The following is an 11,321-nucleotide window of genomic DNA, read 5'->3' as shown; positions in this document are numbered from 1 at the left end:
CTGCAGGGTTGTTGTCAGTTGTGTGGGTGTGAATTCAGAGGCTCTAGTAATTACATTTATTTCCAGGATTTATAAAGTTTGGTCAGGAAGCCGAATATTAACACTTCCCTTCCTCACCCACTGCTTAATTCAATCATTTAGCACATATTTATTTATAGACAGTTCCTGGCACTGCACATGCCCTCAATCAGTTGCCAACCCAAAACTGCAAAGGGGAAGTCAAATAGGGAAGCTGTGGTAAGTACATTAATGAGCCCTCCAAAGACGTCTACAGAAAAAAATCCCCAGAAAAAATATATATAAATCAATATAAATATAAATAAATAATTATTATATATATTATATATATAAAAACATGAGAAGGCGGGGAATTAAGGTCTGCCAATGGAATTTATGTTGCTGATCAGCTGACCTTAAAATAAGAATGTTATATTGGATTATTTGTGTGGGCTCAGTGTAATCACGAGGATTCTCAAAAAATGAAAGAAGGAGGCAAAGGAGTTAATGTGAAAGAGATGCCATGTGACAAAAAACTCAACTGGCCACTGCTAGCATTGAAGATGGAATGGGGCATTAACCAAAGAATGCAGGTGACCTCTAGAACCTGGTAAAGAAAATGGCTTCTCCCATAGATCCTCTAGAGGGAATGCAGTTCTGCTGACACCTTGACTTTAGCTCAGAGAGACCCATGCTGGACTTCCCACCTCCAGAACAGCAAGAAAGTAAGTTTGTGCCATTAAAGCCCCATCCGAATTTCTTAAAATTTTCCTCACTTGTCGTCACCAATCCTAAGGTGACAGATTCTAGAGGTGATAGCTTCTATAGTCTTTTCTCAGAATATTCTAGCCAGCTTTCACGGAGGCTGGGGTCGTTTTCTTGACACGGCATTAAGGAGTAAGATTGGTGGGGAGAGGACAATGTAAAGTGGGAAGGAAAACTTTTTTCTTCATAATCTGATCACATTGCCTCCAGACTTGCTGATCTTTCTGTTCTTTCCAAACCATGGTTCCAGAGCTTTCCTACCTACAGACTTCATGGGGTTTAGACTAGAACAGGAGTTGTACGATAGTGTGTACTGTCTATTACCATTTTGTGTCCTGCTGAGCCCTACCTGCTTGTCTACTCCAGGACAACCCACTGGGCAGATAATTGGCTACCCATCAGGAAATTCCCAGTGCCCACCTTGGAGGCAAAGTGCTGCCAGTGCTGATTGTTTCTGGGAATGCCATTTCTTCTCTGCCTTTTCAATATTCTTGTTACTCCTGCGATCACTGTTAATCCATAGAAAATTACAGGATGAATTTTTGTGAAGGACTGAATTTGCATAGTTTTTTGTTGTTCGTTATTGTTGAGGAGGAGGGGGGATTCTGCCTTTTTCACACAATTCGTGTGCATTTTATTGGAGGTTATGGGATTAGATTTATCCTCATTCACTATCTTGGCATTGCTGTGCATGTGCTGTCAGGGCTTAGCATTAAATGAATTTCTTTGTTCAGATTTGGTTGCTGTCTCTGCTTGCAAATTATTTTTCACAATGACTTCTCTCTCTCTCTCTCTCTCTCTCTCTCACACACACACATGCACACGCACGCACGCGCACACACACACACAGAGCTGAGATTAAATACATTTTTCTATTGCCAAATTCAGGACCATTAATACCTTTTCCAAGTTCAGGGCTTGGATAAGTCTTCTTCATTCTGGTTCCTGATCATCACACAGCCATTGTGTTCTACTAGACAAAATAAATTACAGGAAGACACAGAACCTATGTCTGTGTTTTAATAGAGCATGGTTTCTCCACTTTGGCTTTATTGACATTTTGGGCTGAGTAATTATTTGTTATGTGGGTACTGTCCGGAGCATTGTAAGACGTTTAGCAGCATCCCCAGCATCTGCCCCATAAATGTCAGTGGCATCACCTCCTCTACTCGTGGCAATAAAAAACAACTTCAGATATTGCCATATGTTCCCCGAGGGGCAAAATTGCTCCTAGGTGAGAACCACTGGAGTAGAGAGATCATACATACCCAACTTTGAGCAACTCGTTAAGACAGCCTCAAAAATAGTGAACGGGCTCAGCTGTTCACCCAGCTGTGTGGACCACCTGTGGCCAATTACTTTGACAGGATTATTGAGTTACAGGCTTGGGCATGTGGTCTCAGCTAGAGGCAACTGTATGCGCTCTGTGGGTTGGCTCCACTGGTGGGATTGGGTTACACACATTCCACTTTTCTTCAACTGCTTGAAGGCAGCTCACGTACATGCTAACTGAGTGATGACAGTTCAAGTTCAAACCAACCGTATGACCCCAGTGTGGTTGAATGTGCTAAGTAGAAATAACCACAGTCACTTTTTGCCCCAATTATTATTGTTGATATTGCTTCCATTATTGTTGTTGTTATTATTATTATTTTAAAAGAGAAAAGTTCCCAAACTTGGGGGATGACATAGATTTTATTGACTTCTCCTTTAACAACTGTAGATATGCCTTTTCACCTGCTTACATGTCCCAATGGCATCTTAGGTAGAATGCATTCGAGTCTAAGTTTATCATCATTCACTTTCCAAATAGCATTCTTAAAAAAACTTTCCAATTTCTTTCATTTGCTTCTGTTATCTAGCCTTGCAACAGCCATTCATGATCTACCTAATTCAGTTATCTTCCTTCAAATCTTCCAATGTACAGTTACCAGATTATCTTTCCTAAATCAAAGGTTGAATTAAAAACATGAAATGGCTCCATGAACTATTGAGTTCAAATTTTGTAGCTCAGCATTTGGGACCTTCCAGTATTCAACTTCAGCCTGTATTTTTTCCCTCCTTCTCTGTCCTTCCTTCCCTCCTTCCACCTATTACTCCTATGTTATCTCCTAACCAAGTGTCTCTCAAAATGTGGTCCATGGTTCACCTGAAGAAGAATCAAAAAAGATTCTGTTTTAAATGCAGATTTCTAAACCCAACTCCCTAGAAATATTATCCCTAGAAAAATTTACCCTTAGAAATTTATTTTGGGAAAAATATAGCCCTAGAAATATTTACCCTGAGAAAAATAATTTGATTATCTAAAAAACAGAAATATCATTATTCTTAAGACTCAGCTCCAACTAACTTCTCTCTCTAAAACACTGAGTGCTTTTTCTTCTGGTACTTATCACATTCTAACTTGGAGGAGGAGGAGGAGGAGGTGATGAAGGTAGAGGGCAGCTATCATTATTCACTTTATAGATGTGGAAATGGGAGCTTAGAAAGGTTGATTTACTTGCCCACGATTACACTTAGTAGGTAGGGGAGCTTCTCACTCCAAAGTTCAGAAAGTCAATACTGAGCTGTGACCCCACTCAGATTTCACTCTGATGGATCTTCGTACACTTGTCTTATGTCTTTTGCTGAGTAGACTTTTGTGTACAGACCTTGATAAGATGGCTCTGTGGAAAGAACATTGGACTCAATCTCTGTTTGAATTCTGGCCTTGGCATTTTTGGCTTCTTCTAGCTGGCCCTGGGGTATGGCCATCTGTCTCTGGTCCAGAACACAGCCAGATAATAAAGGAGGAGGGATGAGGATGAAAGGTGCAAAGAGAAAGCACCGGCTGTTTTTTTTAAGGAAGATACCTGGAAATTTCCAACTACCCTTCGGCTAACACCCCATAACTTAGCCCTATCCCCAACCTAGCTTCAAGGGAAGTTGGAGCTTGTTTCTTTATTCAATGGGGCCTTGATCCCAACTAAAAATTAGAGGAGAATGGATTTGGAGAGCTTTCTGTGCCACCTAATCATAATGGACATCTTTGGGTTTTTTTTCTTGCATTTCCCTTTTTCCAGTTACAATATCTTGTTTTTCCTCTGGGTGCCATCCTTCTCCATCTCAATCTATGAGTGAATCTTATTCCAGACTCTAGGGAAGGACAAATGCTCCAGGTCCCACTGGTCAGAGATGGGTGTAAGATCCTAGTCAGGCAAATACCTTATATCAGAGTGAATCCTGAAACTGCTGGAGTAATTGGCAAAGAAGTGTGCCCTCCCTGCTCCAGCCTTGAAGCTGTGAGGGGGTAAACTGGAGGCCTGCAGAGTCCAGGGCCATCATGGAAGAAAGAAGAGCTGAGAGGCAGAGAGAAGGATCCTGATGACATCACTTGAGGCCCCAGATCAAGCCCCACTTAAGGCTAGGATCTCCCCCTGGAGGTTTCATTTACAGGTTCCCATAAATTTCTTACTTTGCTTAAACTAGTGCTAAATAGATAGTGATTCCATAAATGTTCCCTAATAAGATGCTTATTTTTGAATTTCCCCCACCATCACCCTTCTTTGTACAGAACAGATGCTTCGGAATCACTGATTGGGAGAATAAAGGAAAAGCAATGAATGAGTAAGTGATTGAGGCTCAGAAAAACTGCATGAAGTTATAAGGATTTTATTAGTTTATTTTATTCCAAATATCTTCTCGGACCACATTTACTTTTAGGAGTCACAATTATGAAAAAATAGGCCAGATGGCCTGAGATGTTTTTCAGAGCTCCTCTCAAGACCTTGAAAAGAAACCAAAAAGAGAAGATCTCCCCAGTTCCAGTTAGGCTGTGTCCATATGTGAAAATAGAACCATTCCCGAATAGTTTCCAACTAAAATTTTATTTTCAATAATCATCTGTTGCCTGTCTTCCTGGTGATGGGATGTAGTGAGGGCACCGTTTCAGGGCCACCAGATGGTGTCCTCATGTAGATGAACAGTTCCTGCTCAGGTCCACTGGAAGGGGTTGGGGAACTATTTCTGCAACAGACCCTTTGGTGGAACAAAATTTGAAATTAATTCACACATTTGTAACTTATACCCATTTTGCTTCCAAAACAGATTTGAGTGAGCTTTCAATAAAAGACACATGTACAATAGATCTGTTAGAACCAGGATAAAGGAACAAACACCATACAATGAAGGGTGATTATATCTATTAATTACAAACATTTTTAATAGTAGCTACATTATGGGCACTTATCATACACATGGTTTAAGTGCACTGTTTTAAGCACTTGTATCATTTCATCTAATTCTCACAACTCTATGCTCCTATTATTATTTGCATTTTATGACAAAGAGGTTGAGTGGCCAGCTCATGGTCATATATCAGTAACACATGCATATGCTACAGCTGAGTCAGGATTTGAACCCAGACACTCTAATCCAGGACACAGGTTAGGCAGAGGAGAGGAGAAGTCCTTGTTTTAGAGTCCATCAGCCCGGGTTTGAATCCCTGCTCTTCCACTTATTAGCCAATGACCTTGGCAAGTCACTTTACTTTTTAAGCTTCATGTTATTCATCTGTAAAATGGGGATAATGATCTTTGCCTCTGGGGTTTGTGGTGAAGACTAAAAGAGATAATGTGTAGAGCTGTGTAGTACAGTGATTGACACCATGTAAGTATGAGAGACATAGAGCTGTACTCTGCAGGTAACCCTGTGTGATCTCCTTTCAATAACCCCCTAAGAATGTTCTAATAATCTAAAAACAAGTAATTTAACATTAAGCAAATGTTAGATTTTTAGCAATGGAACTATGATTTTTTTTCTCTTCTCCAATGTCATTTGTAAAGGACATAATCTATCTCCCACCATTTCATTTTGGTGACATTGCTAAGGTTGTATCCCTATGGGGATGACAAAACTTTAAAAATTAAGAGGAACATTCCAGAAGTTCAAACTGGGCAGTGAGAGGATATGAAATAATAACACGCAGCAGAGTGAGTGTCTCTCAATTTTCCTTTTTGAGTATGCAAATCCTCAATAAAGCTCATCAAATACAAAAGTAGGATTTAGCTGGTACAGCCTAGCCCCCCTTCACTGTGTGCTTTTGAAATGAGCTCTTTTTTTTCTTAAACAAATAAATAACAAAATCCCTATCTCAGTGTTCTCAGAACCAGAGGAAAGAGTGACATTGTCTTTCAAGGCTGCCAACACAAGAAAAGATGGGGCACCAAAGTCAACTAGCCAGCGATTATGTGGAGAGATGGTCCTGTTATCATTGAGATCATTGAGAGGACATCACCATGGGCCTGAAAACACTGGTATGTCATTGTGCTACAGAAAAGCACAATGATGCACAACATGCCTCTGCTTAATTACTTGAAAAGCCTTAATCTCAAGGACTCTGTGTGTGTGTTGTGTGTGTGTGTACACACGTGCATGTGTTTAAGTTAAATAAACAAAGCTCAGTGGGAAAAAATACCTTCTAGATTAAATTCTGTTTTGGCAAACCTCAAGATTGTGAGCCACCTATTTTGTGTCAGTCTGAGCATCGCTGAACAGATCACACAGTCAAGCAAGAGCATATGGGCTCAGGATACAGAGCACCTTCGCCTCACTTGCTGGGAACTAGATGGTAATTAGACTAGTTACGGCAGGCTCCAAGCTCGAATTACTTGTTAATCTAATAGAGCGCTTTCTCTTGGGGGAAGAAAAGTAAAAATACTTTGCAGTGAAACCTTTGATTTGCTGCTTCTACCAGGGGGAGGAGGCGGTGTTTCTGGGAGCCTCCTGGAGCTTGTGGGAACTTGCTAAGTTCACAGTGTTAAATAGGTGTTTCACCTCCTTTTCTTCCTGTCCTGATCCTTTCAGCTGCTTTTTTTCCTCTTCATACTCTCCTTTCCTCACTTTGTCTTAGTCTTCTCTTTCCTTCTGTCTTTCTTCCTTCTCTTCTTTCTCCTTCCTCCCCTTTTATGGTCACACATCAGTAATACATACATACAGCATATGAATGTAGGTATTTTTTTCCTGCTACCTTTTCTTTCCCCTTTTCCTTACTTTTCAAATATTCCTGAATTTGTATCCAGGGAGTAACCCAAGGGCTATGGTCTGAATGTTTGTGTCCCTCTAAAGTTCATGTTGGAACCCTAATGCCCAAGGTGATGGTGTTAGAAGGTGGGGCATCTGGGGAGATGATTTGGTCAGAGGGGAGCTCTCGTGCGTGGGACTAGCGTTCTCATAAAAGAGCCTCCAGAAAGCTAGCTTGCCTCTCTTCCACCATGAGAGGATATATACAGCAAATGAGAAGTCTGCCACCCAGAAGAGGGCCTTCACTCAACCATGCTGGCACCCTGATCTTGGACTTCCAGCCTTCAGAACTGTGAGAAATAGACTTATGTGGCTTATAAGCTACCCAGTCTATGATATTTTGTTATAGCAGCCCAAACAGACTTGAGACAACTTGAGATTCAAGCCATGTTAACCATTTACCAGGTTGGCATTAAATATAGACTCTACTTAAGCCAATTCCATTACTTAGGCACATCATGGCATGTCCCTCAAGGTCAGAATTCATTGCGACAAAATAAAACACAATGTGGTATGACTTTATTACATCTGGTGACATACCTGAATGATTAGGAGAAAACCCAAGGAGCTCTTCTTTCTTTAAAAGCTTCTCCGTTCTTAGAGTTAATACAAATTTATTACATCTGATCACCAGTACTCCTGGGTTTTCCACTTCCTATAATTTAAAACATCTAAAGTTAAATGTATTTGTTAGCAGAGGTAGACTTACTGTGAACCAAAGGCAGATATATCATGTCAAAAATTATGTTTTTGTAAAAGGTCTAAATGTAACTCGTCTCAATTCACAGGAAAAAAATTATAGAAAGTACATGGTGACTTCACAAGCTGTAATCACTCTAAAAATCTACCCAGTTCTCCTGAATTTCACTGACTCTGCTTTAGGACTGACTAAGAGGGAGTCTCCTGGGACTCTACGCTGATTGAGTGACGTGTTTTTACCTCCAGCATGGCAAGCTACTGGAAAGGCCTGCCTAGCCACTGCCAGGGTTTGGAGAGGTATCCTGGGAGAAAGCAACGTTTTGAATGGGTCGGGTAGTCTTCTGAGGTTGCACTGGCTTGCCAGAATGCTACTTCATTTCATCCTAAAAATAATATTTTGATCCCAGACCATACCATTTCCAGCAAAATGTTACACTTGACAAGCTTTACCCAAATTACCATACACAGTCACATACTGTTTGCAGCTGATTCCATTTTTAGCAATGTCAAAGGGAAAAAGGAATCTCAGAATGGTGAGTGCATTTGATACGCCTGATACTGGTCAGAAGGTCAACCCCACACATGCCTTCCCCACAGGCTAGCATTCCCCAGGGCTCTTCAAACAGCTCCCTCCTACATGAAAACCCCCTAGGCTCTGCCAAGTTTCCCCTCCCAGTACCCAAGCCCTCCCCTCCTTCAGGTCTAGAAGGAAATCTAGACGGTCCAGCATTTTGGCCGGCTTTGTTCTTCCAACCATGATGGAGGCCTGCTAATTTGCTAGTCTCAGCAGTGGAGCTAGAGGGGGGAAAGATGGTTGTGACAATTGTGGCTGCACTCTGTGTGTGTGTGTGTCTTTGTGGACCCATATAAGTGTGTATATTCCCAGCCACAGGCTTTTTGGAATTACTTAAGCATAAAGCCATAAGGTAAGGTGACTTCTAGGCTTGGGGAAGAAATAGAGCCTGAGAATCAACTGCCATAGCTTATATTGGAAACCTTTTCTATGCTAGCTGGAACCTTCACTTTTTTCTTTCTTTCTTTGTAGTTTTACTATGAAATAGGACATATGTACTCAACAGTAAATATAATGGATATAAATACATGAATGAACATAATATATATTTACATACACATTCCGTGTGTCTATATATGTATATAATACATAGCAAAAAAGTCAATACCCATGTACTAACATGCAGCTTAAGAAATAAAAGAGAAAAATAGAAATGTCTCTGTACTTTCAACAACAAAAATAGAAATCTCTCTATACTCTTGACGTGTCCCAGTTGAATTCTTATGCATTCTTTTTGTTTATAATTCTCTCTCATTTTGTTGTACATATACAAGTATCCTTGAACAAGCATTGCTACATTTATATGTTTTAAGAATTTACATATATAAATAATGTGGTTGTCTGCTCCTTGCTTTTTCCATTCAATAATATTTTGGGGGCACCTGGGTGGCTCAGTTGGTTAAGCGGCTGACTTTGGCTCAGGTCATGATCCTGGGGTCCTGGGCTCGAGCTCCTCATCAGGCTCCTTGCTCAGCGGAAAGCCTGCTTCTCCCTTTCCCTCTCCTGCTCCTTCTGCTTCTGCTCTCTAGCTCGTGCTCTTTCTTTCAAATACATAAATAAAATCTTCAAAGAAAATAATATTTTGAATTTCATTCATGCCAATCTGTGGAGCATATATTATGAATGTGGTTGAACAAGTAGAGCATTTTATGTTATGACTTCCTCCCAATATACTTCCCATTCTACCATTTATGAACATCGTGCTCTGGTTGGTTTCTTTGCTGACATGAGCAGTGCTTCTGTGAACATTCTCTTACCTGACTCCCGGTGCACACACATGAAAATTTCTCTAGGGCACACAAATATTTTGTTATAGCCACCTGAGCAGACTAATACACTTCCTTTCTATGCAATTACATCTTCTTTTCTCTTGCCTACCATTCCAGCTAGATCTCTAGTACATTCTTGATTAAAAGTAGTGGTTCCATAGTGTAGTGGTTATCACATCTGCTTTACATGCAGAAGGTCCTGGGTTTGATCTCCAGTGGAACCACTAACAATGAATCATGGAACACTACATCAAAAACTAATGATGTAATGTATAGTGATTAACATAACATAATAAAATTAAAAAACAAAAAACTAATGATGTAATGTATGGTGACTAACATAACATAATAAAATTAAAAAATTATATATATATGTTTTTATATATATAAACAATAAAAAAATAATTTAAAAAACAAAATTAAAAAAAGAAAAAAGAAATAAAAGTAGTAATAGTAGGTACCTTTACTTTATTCCTGAATTTACATGAAACATTTTTAATTTTTAGCATTACCACAATGCTTACCATATGTTTGTATTAGACACACTGTATCAAGTTAAGGAAACAACCTTAAATTCCTGTTTTGCTAAGGTTGTCAAATTTTATCCACTGCTTTATCTGCATTTATTAAGATGAGCATATGATTTTTCTTCTTTAAATATGTTAATTTTTTAAATTATATCAATAGACATAATGTTCCAATCCTTTACCTGTGCAAAAACATATATTTTGTACACATTTTTCTGTTTTGATGGACTTGGTTTCCTACTTTTTGGTTCAGGTAAGATTACTGATTCTATGTTTATTAATGAGATTATTCTGCAATTTTATTTTCTCATCTTCCTCTTGTTGGTTCTGATGTCAAAGTTATAGTTATCTTGCAAAATGAGTTGGGGGAGTATTACCTCTTTATTCTCCAGGTTGAATAAGACAGGCATTACCTATTCCCTGAAACTGTGGTATAACTCATTTATAAAATTATCTGGACCTGTTATGAGAAGATTTGAAATTACTGATTCAATTTCTTTAATAGTTAAAGGAATATTCTAACTTTCTGTTTCTTTTTGGTAGAAAGTTTGATAATTTATAATTCTTCTCTAGAAATGTATCTATTTTGTCTAAGTTTTCAAATTTATTGGCATTAAGTATTAACAATATTCTCTTATTAAATTTTAATCTATGCTGTATCTTCAGTTATATCCCTCTTTAATTTCTAGCATTTATTGTGTATTCTTCCTCTATTTTTTCTTGATCAATTTCCCCACAGGTTTGGTTATTTTATTAACCTTTTTCCAAGACAAATCTTCGGATTTGTTGATTCTCTATATTACATCTTTGTTTTTTTATTTCATCTATCATCAGCTCTATGTTATTAGAGATTTTGTAACTTAAAAAATACCTAAAATTTATTGACAAATTGGCATTGGCCAGATACCATATTGAAATGCTTGCAAACATATCTTATACATAAGCTTATTTTGTCCTTATAATGATTTTAGGAGGAAGATATTATCATTATATCTATTTTACAAGTTAGGAAAGTCTGTGAAAGTCATAGAGCCACTAAATCACAAAACTGGGATTCAAATCTAAGCCACATGTACTGTGTTATTCCTCTGTTTTCTTCAAAACAGAATTCAAAGAATAAAGACAACGTTTAACTCCAGGGAATAAATTAGTAAGTGTTGAGATTTCAGGTATGGTATAAAGCCATAGAAAATTTTTGTTGAGTTTGGAGGTGAAAGCTACAGTCCGTTCATAGCTGCTTCCTTCAGCAGTACTTCTATGCTAACAGTAGCAGAATGAGAGAGCCTAATTATTGTCTGAGCCAAAAAATAATCAAACATATAATTTTTGCTTCTTGCAAATTATCAAATTGTCTTGTAATGAATGATAATATATTTTTAAATGTCAGTTTTGAAATAGCTTGTTTAGAATCAGTTCTCAAAGCATTTTCAA

General features: G+C 38.5%; 1 non-coding gene across 1 annotated transcript; it reads left to right on the top strand.

The window, feature by feature from the left end:
- The first annotated feature begins 9,514 nt into the window (after positions 1-9,514).
- On the top strand, positions 9,515-9,587 carry TRNAV-UAC. Its single transcript has one exon. It is a non-coding gene; the product is annotated as a tRNA-Val (tRNA).
- Positions 9,588-11,321: the final 1,734 nt, after the last annotated feature.

This window comes from Phoca vitulina, unplaced genomic scaffold, assembly GCF_004348235.1.
Source record: "Phoca vitulina isolate PV1807 unplaced genomic scaffold, GSC_HSeal_1.0 scaffold20, whole genome shotgun sequence".
Taxonomy (NCBI): domain Eukaryota; kingdom Metazoa; phylum Chordata; class Mammalia; order Carnivora; family Phocidae; genus Phoca; species Phoca vitulina.
The sequence above is the reverse complement of the archived record's forward strand: the minus strand, read 5'-3'. Positions and strand labels throughout refer to the sequence as shown.